The sequence below is a fragment of the Malus sylvestris genome, chromosome 17 (assembly GCF_916048215.2).
Source record: "Malus sylvestris chromosome 17, drMalSylv7.2, whole genome shotgun sequence".
In the NCBI taxonomy this organism is placed as follows: Eukaryota; Viridiplantae; Streptophyta; class Magnoliopsida; order Rosales; family Rosaceae; genus Malus; species Malus sylvestris.
Window position 1 is genome coordinate 9,664,630 of NC_062276.1, and position 16,002 is coordinate 9,680,631.

Here is a 16,002-nt window from a genome sequence, read left to right on the forward strand (position 1 = left end):
TTTGATTTCGGGTTTCTGCTAATTGTTCTCCTTCTCATTGTCTTGCAGACAGCAACAAGGACAAAGAAAATGACATGGAAAAGAGATGATATGAGATACTTTTTCTTTTGAAGAAGTAATGGATGAACTGACACGTGTTTTGTTATACTTGTTGACTTTCCACAGGCTTATTCTTGAACTGGGTTAGAGGGTTTTCTGGTTTCCTCTAAAGGAGCGAGTCGACTCAAGAATTTAAGGGTCAAAACAAGTCTATCAAATCTAGAGTACGTTCGACCTTGATGATATGAGATACTTTTGCTGTTAACAAAGAAGTGGATATGGTATGGCGAGGCTTTGCTCTTCAGTGATGGTGCCAGCAAAAGGTTGTTGAAGCTTCTTGAGCTCTTCAGATAGGGCAGTGATATCGAGCTTGGATTTGACTTAGACTCATATGTCTGGATTATGTGGTTCTGCAGGAAGGGCGTCGTGTTGTAGTGACCTGTTCCGGCTCATCATTGAACCTTCTACTTCAATCTTTTGCATAACAGAAGTGGTGTGCAACCTTTGCATTTAAATGGTCATTCAGAACATTACTTCTCAGCGACTCATCCATGCTTGGCAAATTCAGTGTAAAGAGCCAATATCGTATAAACTGTTATGAGGTATTTGCTACCCTTGACAACAGTTGAGGATGACTACTCGAGAGCAATGCTAGGTAAGCAACCAGACAAAGGTTTCGGGCAATCAGTTCCAGATCGGAAGTTTGATTTCAGGTTCCGACTAATTACTTTCTTTCTCATTGTCTTGCAAGTAAGAGCAAGGGCAAAGGAAACGACAGGAAAAAAGCATGATATGGGATACTCTTGCTTTTGACCTTGATGATATGAGATACTTTTGCTCTGACGTGACTTGTTTGCAGAGGTATTATCGGGGGGAAAGAAAGCTGAGTATTTCGAGAGGATTCGTTGGGAGTGCTCTATCGGATGTGAGGAAAGGTTGGGCATTTTAAGAGGTTTGCCTGGCCATGGAGGATGAAGGTCGACATATATAAGGATTTCCCCAATAGTAGGTAGCGGTGTTATTCTTTTACTCTTCTTGGTGATATCGATGTAGTGGAAGCTGCAGAATCTACGCGTTTTAACTTTGTCAAAGATTTTTTATATTTTTTATAAAGTGTTCCATGGTATCCGAGGAGCTGATGTTGCGTGTGAAGATTGCTAACAAATTTTACCCAGGAAAATTTGCTTCTTGAAATTCGGAGAGTGGTGCCTCTTCGTTTTTTGAATAGACGGCTCTGTTGCCCTTTCTTTTATAGGGGCACCATTTATGTTCAGGAAGTACGTTCAAAGAATTACTGCTTGTAGAAATTTCCCCTATTTTTGTACTTCTGAGATTTATTGGATCTCATTTTTCCTTCATTGTTTCTGAAAATGTCTAGCCCATTCGACGGTTGTTTTGACTTGAATGTTATGGAAGAGGTAGCCATCTTTCCTCAAGACAACATATGGCGCCCATCCTTCTTATCCCCTACCAGTCTTCTTACTGTTGGGGACTCTATGACGAAGAATGACATGACCGCTGCAGTAGTGGCAAAAAATCTTCTCACTCCCAAAGATAACAGATAACTTTCTAAACGGTCCGATGAGTTAGCTGTTAAGGATTCTCCAGCTTTTAGTGTTAAGTGTGCGGGTTATGTGTCTAATATGGGCCAACGCCTATTTGCTCGAACCTGCCAAGTTGAATCATTAGCGGTTGAAGTGGCAAGTCTCAGACAGGAGATTAGAGAGCTCAAGCATGAGAATAGACAGTTGCACATGCTTGCATATAACTACTCTACGAGCATGAAGAGAAAGCTTGACTGGCTGCAGGAATCCGAGGGTCAGATTTTAAGTGATCATCAGAGGTTTGTGGGTTTGTTCGAAAGGCATTTATTGCCTTCATCTTCTAGGGCTGTACCACGTACTGAAGCTTTAAATGATGAACCTCTGGTGCCTCCTCTTTCTGGGGTTCTGCCAAGTACTGAGGCTTTTCATGAGCAACCTTTGTGAAGGCTCCCTCCTGTTTGTTTGTTTTGATTCATGTGTATGCACATATCTGTAATTTGTCGGAGATATCAATAAATAAGCTATTTTTCATTCAGTGTATTGTGTTAAATACACTAAGGCATCATTCACTAAGTTCTTTGAATTTTTTCTTTTGTTGAAGCTTGTATGTTGAAACTTTGTGGGTGGATCCTGTATGTTGAAATAGTGCTCCCTTAATTTCCTGAGTGGGGAAACTTCTCGATTGGGGACTTGAAAGATCCAAGTCACTAAGTAGTCGCGAAACTTCCGAGTACTGAGGTGTAGTAGCATATGGTAGGAGTCCCACAAGTCTCTGGTCGAGGAGAGTTGTCGAATGTGGTGTCTTGCTAGTAGCCAAGTTGTCAAAATAGCGAAGCTTTGTTTCTGATATCACATATCTGCATATACGTTTATTTCAAACTAGTTTGAACCTCACCAAGGCCCAACACTTTTATATTTTAACAGCCTAATTCTCTCTTGCTTCATGTTGAGAAGTAGGGAAATAATAAAATAAAAATAAGGCCCAAGGCCTCATCCCTTTGCCCGTGTCTTCTTCCCTATTTCCCCTTACTTTTCTCATTTTTGCACAGCTTGTTCATGTTCTCCTCTTTTCTGCCACTCCTTGCTTTATTTATTTATTTTTATTATTTTTTAATGCTAAAGCAAAATGAGTGGAAACCCCACTTTTTTGCAAAGTCACGTGGACTTCACCTTTTCTTCTTTTTTTTAAAAAAAAATTTTTTAAATTTTTTTAAGGCAAAATAAGTGGAAACCCCACTTTCCTGGCAAAGTCATGTGGACTACACATTTTCTTATTTTCTTTATGCTAAAGCAAAATAAGTGGAATTGCAGAAGGTGTAACCGTGGGTGGGTGCTTTGATTTTCAAGACAACAGCTGTGACTTTTAGCTGGATTGAAGGTTGCAGAGAATCTGGGTAACTTGTGGGTCTGCAAGCTTAAGAGGTTCAACACTCCTCCATTTGAATATTTAATTGTGCTTTTGTTTATGACTGAAGTTGTACACAAATAATTATATAATACGTAACAGGGACCTTGTGAATGGAGACGAAGGATAAGGAAATTTGTGTTTAAAGTTTTTGTTCACCCAATTGTTGTTGCACAAATTGCCAAAAATCTTGGGTTTTGTGAACAAAATTTGTTTATTTGCAATAAGGTTTTGTGTTTGGAAAATAGTTTAATAGGTACGGTTTATTGATTGTAGGTTTTTGTTTGGGTATATAGCTTGAATAGTTGAAGCTATTTTTAGGACACAAAACTTGATTTAGCTTCACACTATTTTGATCAAGAGTGTGTGAAGCTTTTACATGTTTAAGTGTTGAAGTTTTGTAGTGAAGCTTTGGAGGTGAGGTTTTGTAGGTGAAACTTTGTAGGTGAAGCTTTGTAGGTGAAGCTTTGTAGGTGAAGCTTTTTTAGTGAAGCATTGTAGGTGAATCTTAGTGGTTGAAGCTTTGTAGGTGAAGCTTTGTGGTTGAAGCTTTGTAGGTGAAGTTTTGTGGTTGAAGCTTTGTAGGTGAAGCTTTGTAGGTGAAGCTTTTTGTTGGTAAAGCTTTGTAGGTGAAGCTTTTTGTTGGTCACCATAAATTGGTTTGCTTCACACTATCTTGATCAAGAGTGTGTGACGCTTTTGAGAATTGTAGTTGCTCTTCATTGATGAGTGGCACCATAAATTGGTTTTGCTTCACACTATCTTGATCAAGAGTGTGTGAAGCTTTTGAGATTTGTAGTTGTCCTCCATTGATGAGGCTTTGTTGGCACCATAAATTGGTTTTTCTTCACACTATCTTGATCAAGAGTGTGTGAAGCTTTTGAGAATTGTAGTTGTCCCTCATTGATGAAGTTGTTGTGTTCCCCCTTCATTTTTTTTGGAAGGGGTGGGGTGGAACTAAAAATTTGAAATTTGAAACTCCTTAGCTTGTGTGGAAGTTTGAAGACTTTATAGTTTGAATTTGAATTTTGAATTTCTTTGGTCATGTTGAAATATATAAGAAGGATAAGTTTCCACTCTTTAAATTGCCTCCACTTGCTCATTTTGTAGTGATTTTTGAAGATAGAGTGCTCTCTAGTTGAGAGGGATTCCAGCATTGCTTTGCACCACCTTCAAGTTGGTAATCTTCTCCACCATATCAAATGCTTTCCTTCTTGTTGAATTGTTTGAGTATTGATAGATGAAACTCAAGAAGGTGTAAATGCGAAGCTTAACCTTTGGAAAGAAGTGTTGGGATCTAAAGGTCTTCACCTAATCCGATAAAAGATAGAATATATGGAGTGCAAGTTCAGTGTAAATGGAGGCCAAAATGAGTTAGGGGTGAGGATCGGAGATCAGGAAATACCAAAGAGTGACCGCTTTCGCTACCTAGGATCTATCTTGCAAAAGAACAGAGAATTAGATGGAGACCTCAACCATATAATACAAGCTGGATAGATGAAGTGGAATAGTGCATCTGTGGTGTTGTGTGACCACCGTATGTCACTGAAGCTCAAGGGAAAATTTTATAGGACAACAATAAGGCCAGAGATGCTGTATGGCACAAAATGTTGGGCAGTAAAACATCAACATGTACATAAAATGGGTGTAGTGGAGATAAGGATGCTTCGTTGGATGTGTGGGCACAAGAGAAAGAATAAGATTAGGAATGAGGATATCCGAGGTAAAGTAGGAGTAGCTGAAATTGAAGGAAAGATGAGAGAAAATCGGTTATGGTGGTATGGACATGTGCAAAGAAGGCCTACTAACACTCCGGTTAGAAGATATGACTACGAGACAGAGGTCCAAGGCCGAATAGGTAGAGGAAGACCTAGGAAAACTTTGGAAGAGACTCTAAGAAAAGACTTAGAGTACTTGGATCTAACGGAAGACATGACACAGAACCGAGCGCAATGGCATTCTAGGATTCATATAGCCGACCCCACTTAGTGGGAAAAGGCTTTGTTGTTGTTATTGTTGTATTCATGTATTTGATTAAGAACATGATGAACTAGTTGAGCGTTTCCTCATGCATAGGAACTTCTTAGGTTTCGATCATTCATGTAGTGATAGAGTTTGTTTTTGTTTGTTGTAGATGTCAGATCCTGGAAGTCCTAGTGATGAAGGCCTCCTAGCTCTAGCTCTAGGTTTGAGCCTGCAATGTTGGAGTCTTCAGGGCCTTTGTTAGAGTCTTGTACAAAAGAAACGTTGAATGATCTTCATAATTGTCAAACCTTAGCCAATATTGGTTCTTCCTCTTTCATGTCAGCGGTTGAGGGGGTTATTTTTGACGTTATGCCTATATTTTGCTTTTAGAGAATAACTTGTTAGATAACGAATATCAGCTTGAGGCCTTAAGGCAGTCATATAGTATCCCCCGTAGTGTAGGAATGCGCTTGGTGCATTGTGAAGAATTGCTCACTGAGCCGCCTAAGGGTCATGTTATGTTCTACACCCAGGTACTAGTGACCTTAGGAGTGAAGCTACCTTTGCACATGTGGTTGCAGCAGATGCTATCTTTTATTGGATATGCGCCTGGGCAACTCAACCCTGGTTACTGAGATACTTTGATCGGGTTTTATATTATTTGGATGAAGTGTGGATTAGGTAAGCCTTCCTTCCATTAGTGGCGCTACTGCTATAAGATGCGCCTGGTGAAGTCATGCACTGGTTATGCCAAGTGTATATGTCGAAGCGAGAGATAGCGTGTTGTCTTTGGTAAGAAAATGGCGTACTACACTTGGAAAAATCATTGGTGCTTTGTTTATAATGATTAGGAGCATGCTAGGGATGTCACACCTGAGCGACGTGTTCTTACTCACTTCCAGACTGTAGGTTGTAATGTACCCATTGTTCGCATTATTTGCTATTTGCTGTGATTTCTTCTAACATTTTTCTTCATGCAGTGGCGCGATGTATCATCAAGCTGTCCGGACGGGAGCTAGCTGATGTAGAAAAGGTGTTGAGGGTGCCCAAAGAGGATAGACACTTGGGGCAAGCTACGACCCTTATTTCGAAAGTACAGTTTCCAACCCCTAGTTTCCGAGTGGCAAAGACAAGTGAGTAAGTTGTATCCTTCACTTGACCTTTGTTCTTCCTTTTTTTTTTTTTTTTTTTTTTTTTTTTTTGTAAAGTTGTATTCCTTACTTTGATTTTCCTTGTTAAATGGAGAAGGTGAGCAAGAAAGGGGAGACTAGCACTAAGAAAATGAAAACACCCATGTTAGTTCCCTTAGAAGACATTCTGTTTCACAAGGAAGCTCACAAGCACCAGGTGAGACCAGCCATTAGACTTAAGTCTCAAGATGAGGTCCTCAAGATTGCTACCTCGAGGAAAGCTGAATCTGAGGCCATCAGATGTGTTGCTGCCATAGTTGCAGGGGAAGAGACGTGACTGTTGCCTCATCTTCCTACTATTGATCTCATCTTTCCTCCAGTTATGGAGCATACTGGCCAAGAAAGTGATCATGTTTCCAGCCGCAAGAGGAATGACAAAGAAAAGGCTGACAGCGTCCCTTAGAAGGACTTGAAGGTTGCTATTCAGCCAAAGAGTTTTGGGTATGTCAACAATTGCCTGGCAGGGCATCGATTCACTTTTGATGAGCTCGGAGAGCCATTAGATAAGAATGAATCAGATCGCGACCGGATGTTGAAGCTATCTTCTTATGCGAGTGTTGCTTTGTCATTTCCTTACTTTCTCTTATTTATTATTTTTTGGTAGTAATGATCATATTTTCATGCAGGTCATGACTGAGTACGAAGACAGACTGCGAGAGGCTGAGCAGTATAAGGCCAAATTTAAAGAGAATAAGTAGCTTGTGGATGACGCTAGGAAGAATAATAAAATTTTGATTGAGGTCGTCCAGCTCAAGGACCAAACCATGGAGAGGTTGACGAGGAGAAATTGTGAGAACGTAAGACTCAAGAAACTGTTTGAGGCGATTAAGATACATTTGGAGGCGGCTACCTTTGAGGCATCCAAGGTCAGGGAGGAGTTGGATGATGCCTTGGTTGAGGTTTCTGAGCTGAAGAGGAGTATCCCAACTGAGATGGAGGTTGTTGTGCATGAGTTCTTAGGTTCCCAGGCTTTTCACCATGCCATTAGACCTCATTACACCCGGGAAGTTCACTTTGAGAAAAGGAAATGAATGGCCGTCCTTGAGTGTTATGATGATGGAAGCATTATTCGAAAGTATTGTGAGGAGATAGATGAGTATCGACAAAAGGGTGAAATCTTCATCTTTGCAGTCGATCCTAGTAGTGAAGAGGAGTTTGACGATGAGGCTAGTGCTGATGAGCAGACTCAGCATGGTGAGGATGATCTTGGAGATGCAGAGAATGGTGGTGGGACGCGGAGTAATATTGTTAGGGGTTCAACCTCAGATGAGGATGACTAGTAGTGCTTTCATTTTCTACATATACTCTGGATATACTAGTTTGTTGTTTGTATGACATATGCCATGTACTATGGATGTACTAGTTTGTTGTTTGTATGTCATTTGCCATGTTATAAGCCTGAGAGCTTTTTGTTTATGGATGTTTATGACTTTGCACTGTATAATCAGATGTTAATTGCCAAGTGTTTGCACTATCATTGATGAATGTTTGGCTATGTTTGAATAAATCCTTTTTTTGGATATCAGCCATAACTTGGGTATGATTGAATGAATATACTGTGAAGCAGTTCGTTTATTTGTGTAGTCTTGATGACAAATACTTAGACTTTATTTCATGTTGGAATCATTCATGTTAAAGCTTCAAACCCGAGTGTTTCATTGCTAGGAATGTAAAAGAGTTAGGACCGAGTTGTCTAAATCACCTCTTTATTGAATTCATGCCAAATGGTCTTTGTTACATAGGATGCCGAACATCTGTAGCTTAACACTTATACTATGTGAGTCTACTTTTAATAGTACTTCAAGTGATCAGCATTCCATGGATGGCCAAAGGTCTTGCCATCAGAGCTTCTGAGCTTGTAGGAGCCAGGGTGACTGATGCCAACAACTTCAAACGGTCCATCCCAGTTTGGACTAAGTGTGCCTTCACTCGGGACTCTATTGCAGAGTAATCTTTTCTTCAATACCTAGTCCCCCATTTTGAAAGAGCGAGGTTTAACCCTTGAGTCGTAGTAGTTGGAGATGCGCTGCTTGTAGGCGACATTCCTCAAGTGAGCCTGATTTCTATGTTCCTCGACTAAATCCAAGTTGAGGGTGAGTTGTTTGTCATTTTCACTTTGCATGTAGTTTTGGACTCGGAATGTTGCTTGCTAAAGCTCAACTGGGACAACTGCCTCTGTAATAAAGGCAAGTGAGAATAGAGTTTCTTTTGTTGAAGTTTGATATGAAGTGTAGTACGACCAAAGAACTTTGGGTACAAATTCTGGCCAACAGCCCTTAGCCTTGTTTAAACTGGTTTTCAAAGTGGGCCTGATTATTTTGTTGATGACCTCAACTTGTCCGTTAGACTAGGGATGAGCTGGGGAGGCGAAACATAAGTTGACATTGAACTTAGAGTAGAACATCCTGAACTTCTTGTTGTCGAACTGTCGCCCATTATCAGTGACTATCGAATTGGGCTTGCTGAATCTACAAAGGATGTTCTTCCATACGAAGTCTTCTATTTTTGTCTTAGTAATGGTTGCCAAGGGTTCTACTTCGGCCCACTTTGTGAAGTAGTCAACTGCAACGATTGCATAATGGACCTTGCCCTTCCCTGCATGCATTGGGCCGATCAAATCAAGTCCCCACTAAGCGAAGGGCTAAGGCTGATCATATGCATGAGAGGCTAGGGAAGGGAGTGAGGAATACACATAAGCGGGACATTCTGATGACATCTTGGTGGAGTGTTGGCCAGTAATATCCTTGGTGAAAAGCCTTTTGTTCTAAGGACTGAGATCTAGCATGATCTTCGCAAACTCTTTCATGTATTTCCCGAAGGACAATTTCCGCCTCTACATGTGTAAGGGATCTTAAGTATGGCAGGTTAAAACCTCGCTTGTAAAGTAGGTCATTAATGATCAAGTAGCGAGTAGACTTGTATTGAATCTACTTAGCTTGGACTTTATCATTTGGGAAAGTGCCATGAGCAAGGAATTTATTAATTGGGGTGATCTAATTATCCCTTTGTTGTAAGTTGGACACTTCCACGACCATGGTGCTTGGTGCTACCAACAATTCGACATGAATTTTTCTCCCAATCTTGTCTTCCACTGCTGAGGTGAGGCGAGCCAAGGTGTCTGCATGACTGTTTGCCGCTTGCGGGACTTGGGTGATCTGGTAGTAGAAGTGCTTGAGTAAAAGTTATGTTTGCATAAGATATGCTACCGTGAAGCTATCCTTAGCATCAAAGTTGTTCGTGACCTGATTAACCACCAATTGGGAGTCACTGAAGATATCAATTTGTTTAACTCCAATGTGTTTAGCCAAACGTAAGCCTGTTAGAAGGGTTTCATACTCGGAAGGGCTTCATACTCGGCCTCATTGTTTGATGCCTTGAATTTGAAACGAATAGCATACTCCATCGCCACCTTGTCGAGGTAGTCAGGACTAGTCTTGCTTCACAACCATGTTGGTTGAATAAGCCATCAACATATAGAGTCCATACTGGGAATGTTGGTTCTACCTTTCGAGCTTTCGAGGGGGGAAGGGTAATGAAGCCGCTGCTTTAGGTGTAGAAGCAATGTCAACAGGATAAGTGAATTCTGCAATGAAATATGCAATTGCTTGGCCATTCTAAGATGACTTTGGTTGGTAGGAGATGTCAAACTTACTCAGTGCTATCGCCCATTTGATCATTCGCCCCGAAGTGTCAGGACTCTGAAGTATCTGTCGAAGGGGGTGATTGGTAAGTACGATGATGGAGTGTGCTTGGAAGTAGGGGTGAAGTTTCCGAGCAGACATGACTAATACTAGAGCTAATTTCTCAATGTTAGAGTATCATGTCTCCGCATCTTGTAGAGCCTTGACAGGCCGTTCGACACTACCATCAATTCGAATGAGAATAGAACTGACTGCTGAGGCCAAAACAGATAGATAGACAATGAGGGTGTCACCAACTTCAGGTTTGGAGAGCATATGGGCTTTACTCATGTACTATTTGAGTTTCTTGAATGTTTCGGCACATTCATCAGTCTACGTAATGTACTTCTTACTTCCCTTAAGTGCTTTGAAAAAATGAATGCATTTGTCTGTGGCTTTAGAGATGAACCTGGTCAAGGCTGCCACCTTGCAAGTAAGGTTGTGGATGTCTTTTGAAGTTACTAGTTCTTTCATGTCAATGATTACTTTGATCTTCTCGGGGTTAGCTTCAATGCCTCGTTGGCTAATCATGAAGCCCAATAATTTTCCATAGCCCACGCCGAAGATACATTTGTTGGGGTTCAACCTCATTCGATACCTCTTCAGGATGGTGAAGGTTTCAAACATGTTGGTGATGTGTTGGTCAGCATGTTTGCTCTTGACTAGTATATCATCAACATAAACTTCCATGATCTTCCCAATCTGTTCAGCGAACATTGAATCGACTAGTTTCTGATAAGTCGCTCCTGTATTCTTTAGGCTGAATGGCATGACTTTATAGCAATATAGTCCTCTGTCAGTAGTGAAGGCCGTGTGTTCTTTGTTCGAAGGGTTCATGAGGATTTGGTAGTACCCTGATTAAGCATCTATGAAGCTCAAGAGTTCACACCTTGCCGTAGAGTCTATAAGTCTATCAAAGGGAAAGTTATCCTTCGGGTATCCTTTGTTTAGGTCGATGTAGTCGACATACATTCTCCATAAGATCTTTTGAAGCAAGAGACTTTCCTTGGTCGGATTTTTCTTAACAAATACCACATTTGCTACCCACGTTGGATAATTGACTTCACAGACGAAGCCTATGCATTTGAGTTTTTCAAGTTCTACATTTTTTACCTCATATCGTTCAACCTCATAAGATATTCACTTCTGTCTCACCGGCTTGGTCTTGGGGTCAATACTCAAGCGATGACGGATGATATCGGGAGAGATACCTGGCATGTCCTCGTATGACTAGGCAAAGACCTCAATGTTCTTTTGCAAAAAATAGATCAATCCCAACTACAGGGGTGGTGACAATGTGGTGCCAATCTTCACTATGCGATCTGGATAATCTTTTGAGATAGAGACCTTCTCTAACTCTTCAGCATGTTGTGCTTGCTGGGTGAAAAAGTCATCTCGAGGATCGTCGGGTTGATTGTTGCCACCATGAAGATCCAAGTTGGATTCGTCTGGGTTGGTCTTTATGACTTAGTCATGTATAAAAAGGGTTTCCTTAGGCTTAGGCAGGTGTTGTTGCTTGACTGAAGTGTTGTAACATGATTATGCATTGGGTTAATCTCCTCTTATGTAACCATTGCCAGAAGGGGTTGGAAATTTCATCTGCAACATATGTGTGGATACCATGGCCTTGAGATCATTGATGCATGTGCTCCCAAAGATGACATTGTATGTCGTTGGACAGTCAACCACCAGGAAGTTAGTGGTAATGGTAGCTGTGTAAGGGCTTGTACCAATGATGAAGGGTGAGTGTATGCTCCCTAAAGGTTGCACGATATCACCGGAGAAGCTTATCAGATGAGAAATCGAGTGATCGAGCAAGTGTTCAACTACATTAAGTGCTCTGAAAGCTTCAGCGAACATTATATTGACCTAAGCCCCCGTGTCCACTAAGATTCGTCGTACATCAAAGTTGGCTATGTGAGCTTCCACGATCAGTGGGTTGTTGTAAGGGTAAATGATACATCTTTCTTCCTCAAGGTAGAAACATATTGGATCTCAATTAGGCTTTTGATACTTGCCTCCCCTGATGTCTTCCACGTGAAACACTTGGTGACAAAGCCTCAAAGTTCGTTCATTGTTTTTCATGGCCCTGTTGGAAGATTCAGATATGGGTGTGCCACCGCTTATGGAATATATCACATTCACTTAGCGTTGGCTATGGTATCCCTTGGAGGGTGAATGAGAAATTGATCAATTTTTCCTTCACGTGCCAAAGTTTCAATAAGGTTACAGAGGGTGATACAATTTTTGTCGTCATGGCTGTTATACTCGTGGTCGCAGCAAAACATGCCCGTGTTCTTCATGGACTTGTAATCTGGCTGCTTCGGCTTTGGCTTCGGTATCAGGTGAGCTATACTGGGGTAAATGGTTGCGCATGTGGCGTTCAAATGCGTGTATGTCTCATACCTCAAGGTATGGCCTGTCTTGACACGTGCTTGGCCCACTGCGTTGACTGCCTAAGGGTTGGCATTACCATGGCGATACCCTTGGTTATTGCCCCTTACTCTTTTTACTAAAATGAGACTGGTGAAGATGGAAATTTTTCCCCTTGCCTTGAGATTGATACGTCTGTTGACTTGGCGAAACATTAGGTAATGCAGGGGGAAACACTGTTGCCGTTTAGAAGGTTGAGGTTTTCTCATTTGGTTGGATCTGGCTTCCACTCCCCACTTGCTGATAAGAGACGGCTGTAGGGGGTTTCCCTTGATATGTTATTGACTCGGCGGATGCATGGTTGTAAGTTTGTACCATCACCTTAGAGTAAGTCTTCCAAGTGTTGGCATTGATCATGTACTTAAAGAAACAGTCACGTAGGCCTTGAGGGCGGTCTTGTCATCTACCTTAGTGCAACGAGAATACTCATGGCTGAAGTAGCCGACATACTTTCGTAGTGATTCGTCCGACTTCTTGCGAATAATGTACAAGTCATCTGCAGAATGTAAGCGATTAGTCTGGAAGATGTGTTGAGAGACAAATAGTTTCCTTAATTCCTCAAATGAGTCTACCGTCTCAGATGGAAGATGACAATACCAGTTTAGAGTTTCGCTAGAGAAGGTGGAGGGGAAGAGAAGGCATCGCTCTTTGTTAGTGGGTATTTGGTATGCCATGGTGGACTTAAAGAGGTCAAGGTGTTCATTGGGTACTCCTTTCTAGTATAAAGTTGTAAGCCGAGCTTCTGCTTTGTTTTCGCTTGGATAGGGTGTCGATGATCCTCCTTGTAAGAAAACCATACCTGGGTTGGTTATAGTCAAGTATCTCAGCCTAACGTTCGACCTTCAACTTGTTTACTTCCTTAATAAGTTGTAGGATAAGGGGGTCCTGAATAGAGTCATGTACCATTGAAGCCTTCTTCCTTAAGTTTCCGTCATCTCTTGGAAGTAGGGAAGTTTGATCGAGGGCATGTGGTTTTTCCTTGAACTCACCATACTAGCTTCTAGGGTATGCTTATTGGAATACCTTCGAGTCCCCTATACCTTCATGTTCTTCTAGGACATGTTGCTCCTTCCCTAGATTGGTAGCTAGCATAGGCCTTGGTAGAGGACTGAGTTTTTCGGAAACCCTTGGATCATTGATCTTTGAGCTTATGTAGATAGGGTTCTCTCGACGTTGCCTCAGGAAGTCCCGGCAGTCGTGATAAATAGCTTTCGATCCTTCCACTCCTCTGCAAGGAGGTGCATTCCTCCACTTCTCCTACTTCGGGTTGAAGCAGCTGGGTTGAGAGAAGTTTCATGTTGATCGACATTTTGATGAGTAGCTCGCTCCTCATCAGGAATATCCATCTTGAAGGCAGGTGACCTCCCGTGTCCACAGGCATGACGAGTTTGTGTGTTTGAGTATGTCTGGCCTCGTGGAGCATTCCGAAGAACTTCTCATACTGCTCTTAGATGATTTCATTCTTCATCGCTATCTTGTTGTTCTGAGCCTCCAGCTTATCGACTTTAGCCTGAAGAGCAAACTTCTTTCATTGCCTCCCACTAAGTGCGATTGGGGTGTCGTTCTATATGTTGTGGCTTACTTCGCTCCCCATGTTGAAGAGGGATGCTTGGTCAAAAGAGAGTGTACGAATAGTGGAAACTAGCTTGACAAAGCTGGGGAAAGTATGAATAAGTGTGTTTCCCACAGACGGTGCCAAATGTTGATGCACAAAATCAGTGAGGACTTTGGTACAACAGAAAGTGTTAAGTTTGTGACCTTTGCTAGATTGCTCTGGTCACTAGGGTGGATAAGTATGTAAATTGATAGAGACAGGGAAGCAAACACAAGATGTATGTGGTTCACCTAGATTGGCTACGTCCACAGTGTAGAGGAGTTCTCATTAATTGTGAAGGGTTTACACAAATACATAGGTTCAAGCTCTCCTTTAATGAGTTCTAGTGAATGATTTAGTACAAATGATATTAGGGATTATTGTGGGAGAATGATCTCCTTTTATAAAAGAGAGTTTCTAGCTTTATTTCAACTTTGACACATATCGTGATGTGATTGACCTCTAATGTTGACACGCATCGCACTGTGATTGGCCTCTGACATTGACATATGTTGCATTGTGATTGACCTCTTGGTTAGAGGGAAACTCTTGTGGATCCTTGATGGTATAACGTTGACCAATGTTGAGTAGTTTCGGGATTGGTCAAGTATGGTACAAACAATCTTCATGCAAACCAGAATGATAAACCAAATATTCAAGAAATTTCTCCACGTCAGCCATCCATGGCAAATGACTCTCCAAGTCAGTAATCTCAACTCCAGTATTTCGAATTAATCAACTCACGCTTATCAAGTCAACTGAACAAGTTGGATAATCTTCAAACTCTTCAACAGATAGAAAGGAATCACAATCCTTCCTCATCTAAAACTTCTGTGTAACTTAGTTTTGAATTTCAAATATGATTACGTGATCTGTTTATACTGTAACCTTATCTTGTAATCTTTATATAATGAAGTCCATACCTCATTCATCATTAACTGAGTTGTGCTTATGCAATCAATGTTTCAAACCCGGGTATAAATTCTTTCACAGAATTCCTCGCCATTTGTTTTGGATTCTCTACTTGTTTGATTTACAGTTTGTAATCTGTGGGATTTGGGTTGGAAGATTACACTCTTTTGTTGTCTCCGTTTGTTTGGTGAAATTCCTCTCCATGCTTCGCTTGTGGACATAGGCTTTGCTAAGCCACGTTAATATTTTGTGTTCTTATTGTTAATATCTTGTGTTCTTATTGTGAGATTGTTTGTTTATATGCTTTCACCTATGACGTTGATATTTGGTGTTTTGTTAGAATTCGCTTATGCTTGCACTACACAAGTGGTATCAGAGCCCTAGGCTTCGACTTGGGCTTTATTTGTCATTCATGATGAAACTTTCTGTGTCGTTGGCGAAATTTGATATTTTAAGAATTCGACGGGATGAATGACTTTGGTATTTGGCAATTGAAGATGCGTGTTATGTTAGTTCAATAAGGACTTCTGAAAGCGTTAAGGGGAAGAAGAAGACCTTTTACAGTAGGCACTTGAAGCAATCTTCTTGTTATTGATGTCAAATCTGCATCGGAAGACAATTACCTTCTAAAAGTGACTTGTCAATTTATGTATAAAGAATAACAAACTCAGTAAATGTCGAATTGAAAAATCTAGCTCAAAATCACCTCTACTTCCCCTGCCTTTCTTACACAATATACTGATCGTTGTATTGAATGTCAGCAAGCTTGGTCCAATCCCACTATTTAGCATCTGAGGACAACCATTTCGAGTTACACTAACCATCTCAAACTTTCCCATTTGTATCAAAAGCGTATTAAAAGTAAACAATGTAAACTGAAAACCAAGTCCATTCATTTCATTCAAATACTCAATTACCCATTTGAGCTCTTCCTCCTTCCTACAAGCTTTGATCATCAAAAATCCTCCAACGGTCCGTGGGCTCGAAAAGCTGAAGACAAACATAAAAATGTAGCATATCTTTTGTAACCTTACTTTGGAAAACACAACTCAAGGCTATTTTATCGTTTGACAATCTTCATTCTAGTGTACAATCACATTAAAGTTGAAGACAAACATAAAAATGTAACATATCGTCACCTATTACAAGCGATTATCGCAATAACATTTTTTCTTGAATACTAAAACAAAATAAAAACATTAATGAGAAAAAGAATTTTTGAAGTGGAAAAATCATACTC